General features: G+C 51.2%; 1 pseudogene; it reads left to right on the forward strand.

Moving 5' to 3' along the window:
• The first annotated feature begins 483 nt into the window (after positions 1 to 483).
• On the forward strand, positions 484 to 7,475 carry LOC136533134 (uncharacterized; annotated as a pseudogene).
• Positions 7,476 to 7,730: the final 255 nt, after the last annotated feature.

Genomic DNA, 7,730 nt, shown 5'->3' on the forward strand with positions numbered 1-7,730 from the left:
CTCAATTTCCTTTGGCTCCCAAGGTTATTCTGTGTTTCTTCTCAAATTCTCTCCCAAATTCCGGCCGTTCTGCCCAAACTCTGATGCCGGTTGTTAGGGTGGTTTCAACGCCGTTTAATTTATCTACTGTATATGGATTTTCTCTTGCCAACGGTCCATTATCAAGTCGACGGGAAATTGGATTGGAAGATCCGTGGAGAGCGCGTGCGTAGGGATCTTCCACGCAATCTTGAGTGGTGCAGCGGTGAACCGTTGGGTCGTTGGCAGACTAGTACACTGAACGGAAGGTGCACGAGGACCGAGGCGAATATGCGTAATCTGACCTGAGCCACGCAATCTGACCTCAGCAGCAGGCGGCGGCGGCAGCAGTGCTGCACACACAGGCACAGGAGACAGTCCATTCCGTCCGCTTCTTCATGGTCTCTCTATAAACACCGCACACACGGGTGCTACTGTGAGTGCCGATCGATGAGACACCTCGCCGCCACGGTCTTCCTCCCAACCAAAATGGCGGCAGCCAAGAATCACAGCCACCCGGCCACTTATCGGCTTTGCTTCCTCCTCCTGTCCATGGCCACGCTCTCCTCGGTCGTCGCTGCCACGGACTCTACCCTGTGCAGCATCCCCTCCCCCGCGCCCGGCCATGTGTCCGCCGGCAAGGACACACTGCCACTCATCCACTCCTTCCAGCTCAACTCCGGCTACTTCTTCGGCGGCGAAGGCATCCACTTTGCTAAAGACGATGAGAGCGACGACAGCTCGTTGCATCTTCCCCCCTCGTTCACCTTACTGTCACTCCAAGTCCAGAGCAGCACCAATTCCACCGTCATGCACGTCGGCACCACGTTAACCCTCTCCGGCCGCCGCGCGTTCCACACCGTGGCGGCCCACCATCGGCGAGATCGCTTCGCGGGTGGTTTGTATGCTCGGCGAGATCGCTTCACTCCGTCTCCTTCCACCTCGACGGCTACTACTCCTCCACCTCCGAGGAGCTTTGTATGCTCGGCTCCGGCACCTATATGGGAGACGGCTGGCCCAAACACCTTCCGGACGTCGTCCTCCGCCTCCGCGTCCCCAGCTCGCCTAGCCTCAAGGACCCCTTCGTCACCGGCGAGCTCAAGGGCGACGGCTTTGATGCCATCACCCTCGTCTCGTACGCCGAAGGTGACACCTACGAGTACGGCCAGCGTGCATCCTGCCCGCCGTTGCAGCCGCCTCCACCCGTGAGAGGCGCGCTCCAGGCTCTCGGTGCCAGCTTCTCGTGCGCGCGTCTCAGAGAGCAGCTCGTGAGCTCGTACAAGCTGCAGCACGGCGGTAGCGGCGTGCCCGCGTCGAGCACCTCTCCTGCGCTGCAGGAGCCGCGCATGCACGTCGGCCAGGTGCAGTGCGCCTGTACGCGACGTTCTCCAACAACACGAACCTGTGGGGCGTGCAGTGACTGCGGCCAGGCTTTGTGGTCAAGGAGGCAGCGGTCGTCGCCGAAGGGCGCTGGGACTCGACACAGAGCACGCTCTGCCTCAGGGCGTGCCGAGTGGTGCGCTCGGGGCCGACGTCCCTTGCGGTGCAGGGGCAGCAGGACTGCAGCATCGGGATGAGCTTCTGGTTCCCGGCCGTCTGGACGATTCGGGAGCGGAGTATTGTAGCCGGGAGGCTTTGGAACTCGAGCCAAGGGACTGCTGCAACTGCAAGCAACGCCGCTGCCATCGCTGCCGGTGCGGTATCGGCGTCGAGCATCGACTTCGACATCAACAGAGACACCTTCTCAGACGTCAATTACACGTTCAAGACGATCGACGAGGCAAAGCAGCGTTATTTCGCTGATGTGCTGAGAAGCCATGAGAGCAAGGCTAATAAGGGGCGTTTCCCATCTGCCAACTATACTTACCATGACTTCCAGTTTCGTTTCTACATGGAGAACACACAGTCGGAGCTTGGAGAAGCCTATCCTGTTACTATTGGCTCGGCTATGGTCAACGAGGATAGGCTAGCGGCCGGCGATTCTTTCAGCTCCTGGCATGCCAAGGTCGACATGGAGCATGAGCTGCTGGAGGTCAGCTACGACATATACACACGCCATCTTCCCTCCACGTGTGAATTGGATGAACATGACGTCCCCGGTTTCTATAGAAGAACGCCTGATCACAGCTGAGGGTGTTTACGATCCTAAGACGGGTGTCCTGTGCATGATCGGCTGCCAAGAGCTGGAAGGCTCCACGGACTGCCACATCTTGATCACCGTGCACTTCGCCTCGCTCGACGCAAAGGCGCAGGGCCATGGAAGGGGAGTGATCAGCAGCCTGAGAGCCAACACGGACCCTCTCTTCTTCAGCAAGATGGACATTGCTCTGCTCGGGATGTACGCCGAGCAGGTGTCCGCGTCGATCTCGCGGATGGACCTGGAGAGCGTCATGCTGGTGGTCTCCACGACGCTGCCGTGCATCTTCACGGCCCTGCAGATCCTTCACGCCAAGAGGAACCCCGAGGCGTCTGCATCCACGTCCATCACACCATGCTGGTCGTCCTGGCCATGGGCTACGTTGCGCCACTCGTGATCAGTTCCGAGGCTCTGTTCGTGAGCAGGGGAACAGAGTACGCGCCGTTCCAGAGGAAAGTGCCGTACGACCTGAAGCAGGCGATGCTGAGGGTGCCCACGCTGATCGCGTTCGTACTGCAGCTACGCCTCCTTCAACTAGTCTGGTCTGGCCGGAGATCGGCTGCCGGCCGGAGCAAGGCCGAGACGTCGGCGGCGGCGGCAGCCGAGAGGGGAGCGCTCTGGGTATGCCTGCCGCTGTACCTGCTCGGCGGGGCACTGACCGTCATTCTTCACATGGCGAACAGCCGCCGTGCCGCACGGGAGGATTCCCTCGCCGTTCGCGTCGGCCCAGAGCCGGCCACGCTATGGGAGGACCTCGTCTCGTCTGCGGGGCTGGCGCTGGACGGGTTCCTCCTCCCTCAGGTCGCCATGAACGCGTTCTCGGGTGGCAAAGTGAGAGCCGTCTCGCCATGGTTCTACGTCGGCGGCACAGTCGTTCGCGCGATGCCTCACGTCTACGATGTGGTCAGGAGCCGGGATTAAGTGCCGAGCTTGAAGCCGTCGAACGTGTACGCGAGCCCTCTGGACGATCGGTTTGGCGTCGCATGGGACATCGTGGTGCCGTCCGGAGCAGCGTCGCTGGCTGTGCTGTTGGCCCTTCAGCAAAGGCTTGGTGCCTTGGTGGCACCACCTTGTTCCGTTCGCGGAGAACAGGTGAATACCAGATGGTCTCTAGTACCTTTTAACGGGACTACGAGAGCATCTCGGATCACCCAATTTAGAAGGTTGGGAGAGATTCGATCTCGATTTGCATTTCAATATTATCTTGGCATTTCTTTGTCGATATCGCTTTCATTAGTGGTATAGGAAAATTATAGATGATCACCGCATATGTACTTTTTAGATGATTTTATTTTCTGATGCAATCTTCAATAAAAGATGGAATATAAATTTGAAGCAAATAAATATTTTTTTCTAATTCAATATTTTCTTAGCGAATATTTCTTTCCCTCGGTCCGTTGCATCCTCGATCTTGACCTCTCTTCTTTCGTCACTCGCTCCGCTCTCACTCTCACTTCTCTTCGGTTTCTTGATTCAATTGTTTGGAGCTGCAGAACCACACATGAGCTTGTGGATCATCTTCCACCTTTATCAACCTCACAGTAATACACACAATAGTCATCTATAATCTATTTAAGCTGAATTAATCTTCATTCAATTTTATACGTGAGATTAATTCTTTCTTGCACATAGTTATACTATTTGTTATTATAAGCATGATTTTCTTACGTTGTGGGTTTAGTTGGACTTCCATTTGGGTGTACTTCCCCCTTTCTCGCTATCTGTTGTGTCATGGCACAGTGGGACATCTATCAGCCTTGCATACTATTTATTTTCCATCTGCACCATTTTTTTTATGTTGTGTGTTTAGTTAGACTAAAGACTAGAGACTAGAGACTATATTCCAGTCCCTTTTAGTCCCTAATGTTAAGAGCAGAGAGAGCAAGACAGGTCGATCCATGCAAAATGATGTATGTGTATTCCATTGAACAGTGTTGTACATCTCTACTATAATGGTTCAATCAAAATTATACTAGGCCCCCCCCCCCCCCCCCCCCCCCGGAAAATGTCCCCCGCCGAGAGCTTCCAACCATTATACACCCAGGAAAATGCACACAGGAATTCATCTCCATTAAAATCAAGGTCTAATAAAACACCTAAATCAAATCCGATGACCACGATTCGATGTGGGATGCCAGGCTTCTCACGCATCCACACACCACACGCCGACGCCGCACCCTCGCTCCTCCCCGCATCCCACGCTTTCCGCAATTCCCTCAATCACGCAGCAACACAAGCCCAATCTGTCCTGCCCGCTAAGCCCCCACCGCATCCCGGCCGTGCCGCTACTCCTCCGCCGCCGCCTCGCCACCACTCGCTCCGTGGCCACAACGCGGGACTGTGTCATAGCCAGCTAGCCACCGCCACGCCTGATCCGACCGCTAGTGGCGTTGGGCGGATGCGGCGGCGCGGTGCAGACGCGGGGCGTACGCTTCGTCTCCGAGCTGCCAAGATCGCTGTCGGCGCTGCTGCTATTGGTCGGCAGTACAAGAGGACGTCTCTGCATCACGAGTGCGTGTGCGGAGCCGCCAGCCGTGGGTGCGCGGTGGGCGTGGGGCCGCTGGCCGTAGGGAGCCGACCACAGAGGCACGGAGGCCGCACGGGGCTGCCGGCTACGGGAGCCCACGGCGTTGGCTCGCTGGCTATAGGTGGGCTCATCGGCCGCAGATCCCGTCGCCTGGCCCCAGCGTGGAGCCAGCGCGGGGCCGTTGGCCGCCGGACCGGGCAACAGGGCCGTGGGCGCCTTTTGGACTCTCTGTAGGTGAGGTCGTCGCTTTCTGTGTCAGATGCGAGGGCGAGGCTTCACTTTGCTTCACCTCTTCCGGGATCTTGGCTCAGGAAGCGATGGATGAGTGGGACTCAGCCACTGCTGCGGTTTTAGTTTATGATTTGGGTAAGCTTGGCTGTGTGATTTGTTTTCAACACTTGCTTGTTCCATGTGATACAAAGTACATTGTAACAGCAATAAGCATCATGATGCAGATTTGCTTAATGGACTCTTCGCTCAGTGCAGTTATTGTGTTCAGATGCATACCTGGAACGGTTGAGAAAGGATGTAGCCATGGCAGAGGAGGGGAAGCAGAAAGTATCTGGTGAGATCAGTGTAACTTGTGTTGCTTTGCATTCCCATCATCTATCACGTACCCGTGGATTAGACTATTAGGTTGTTGCTTTTAGAACCGCAAAATATTCAGAATGATGCAAGTTTGCCAATTGCTTTCAGGTGTGTCCTTTGAGGCGTTAGTTGCCGTTATAACTTTTTTTAATTTTTTCTTTGTCGTGTGATTGTGTATCAGACTTTTTGAACGACATGTTAGAATGATCCACACATCACTTATGAACCACATGTCGTCTACAAGACAAAAGTTGCCTGCCAATTCTATCCAAAAGCTACTACTTTCATAAGGTGCTAATTGCCATCATAACAATTGTGGTTTTGTCAGACCTCCCTGCAGGTTTCAAGGGCTAATTCTGTGTAATACCTGAACATTGGTGGAGCATTTATCATAGATGAATCCCTGTATGCAGTTGCAAATAGCTGCACAAATATGAAGGTTTGCCTCTTTTCCCCCTGAATCTCAAGTACTTCAGTTCATGGCTACACATGAAAAATGGATCTAGGAATTGTCCAAATCTGTTGTTTGAGAACAATCTTTGTAGACATTGGACTACAGCTCAGGTGATGTGTTCATCAGGAGAGTTGTGGCTGAGGGCAGGGACATATAGTTGAAGCAAGCTTTTCCCAATTGTAGTAATAATAACCTCTTTATATTTTACTTCATATGGTGTTTGGCACTTTGGCATAGCTTAAAATTATGACTTCTGATATTCTCAGTAAGGATCACTCCTGCATTCTAAAAGCTTCTGGTGTTCATATCAGGATGTAGTTCTTTTTTATAAATATTTCCTTTCTAGGACTTCTAAGAACTTAGGATCAACCTTAGGGGGCAATATTAAGATGTGTCACTTATCTTAAAGAATTTTGAGGTAATTGCCTTGAAGCATTCATGTGCATCCCTAAAATGAAACCGTGGCATTAGCACGGGCACTATACTAGTATATATACAAAGCTCATGTGTGCAGTTACAAGTGTGAAAAGAGAGAGGGGTGAAAAGACACCCCTTGGGATTATTCCCTAATTGATCATAAATAATAATTCTCAACACCCCCTTGATCAATTAGCTCCTTGTAGTCTTCACTGTTCATCTATTATGCATCATTGTGAATCTTGGGAAAACCCTGTGGGAAAAACCAAAGTAATATTGGTATACCAGGCAAAACTCCTTAAAATCCAGTGGGAAAAATAAGGAGAAACACCATGATATACAATCAGCAATGTTATTACACCCTTTGAAAGCCCTAGTTTGTTTTTGGCTAATTGATAAAATCTATTTGGACTAATCCTTGCATCTAAGTGTGTGACTAGATAGGATGGTCCAATCCAAGTGGTGGAGCAAGATGAAGTCCATGGTGTTGTTTGTGGACATGTGATGAAGGTGATCAAGCTCCGAACTTGAAAAAGAAGAAAGAACAAAACAAAATGGGCTCAAGGCAAAGGTGATATCCATAGGGCCATTTTATTTTCGATGATCGAGACACTATAGAGAGTGTGATCACATTTAGGACAGATGGTCGTACTATTAAGAGGGTAAAAGCCCTAGTTTAGTTTTGAATAATTGATGAAACCTAAGCACTAACCTTTGTCATGAGTGATGATATGAGCTAGGTTGGTGCAATCCAAGTAAGGAGCATGGTGTCACTGAAATGGTGATGTTGATCACATGAAATGATGAGATGGCCACATGTGATGATGATCAAGTGCTCAACTTGGAAAAGAAGAAAGAGAAAAATAAAATCCTATGGAGATCAAGGCAAAGGTATAATTAGGGATTTTGTTTTAGTGATCAAGATACTATAGAGAGTGTGATCACATTTAGGATTGATGGTCGTACTATTAAGAGGGGATCTTAACTAGATAATTCGGTCATCTAGTGCCACTAGGTGTTGGACTTCATGCATTGCATTTAGGCCTAGTGCACATCAGAGAGCAAGCGAAAATACTTATGGAAAATGATTTGAGAAATGCTAACTTGGCTCTAACATGTTTTGAGAAAACACTTTGAAAGTTAGCATCATTTGCGGAAAGTTCCTCTAAGTTGCCGTGGAACGAAACACGAAAGAATTTGCAACTTGTCCGGTGCACCGTCACCCCTATGGTGGTGCCCACCAGGACTTGACAGAGAAGGGCCATTGTGGGGTGGTCACCGAACACAGTGGTGCACCGTCACTGCCTGTCCGGTGCCACCGCCCTATTTCTGAAACGACCCTAATTTCCGCGAAGGGAAATCCACAGCGTCGAAGTGTAATAAGATCGTTGTAGATCATATTACCCAAATTCCAGTCGAATATCACATCCATACAACGATAATATCAGAGTACAAATAGTGCAGAATTACATAATTTATTACATCGCCGCATTGGCGGAATCAAAAGTAGCATTCATTCAGAACAGCTTGAAGATAAGATCGCCAAACTCGAGCGTAGGCACGAACCCCTCATCCGTCAAACTCCTCGG

The sequence above is a fragment of the Miscanthus floridulus genome, unplaced genomic scaffold (assembly GCF_019320115.1).
Source record: "Miscanthus floridulus cultivar M001 unplaced genomic scaffold, ASM1932011v1 fs_78_2, whole genome shotgun sequence".
NCBI classification, from domain to species: Eukaryota; Viridiplantae; Streptophyta; class Magnoliopsida; order Poales; family Poaceae; genus Miscanthus; species Miscanthus floridulus.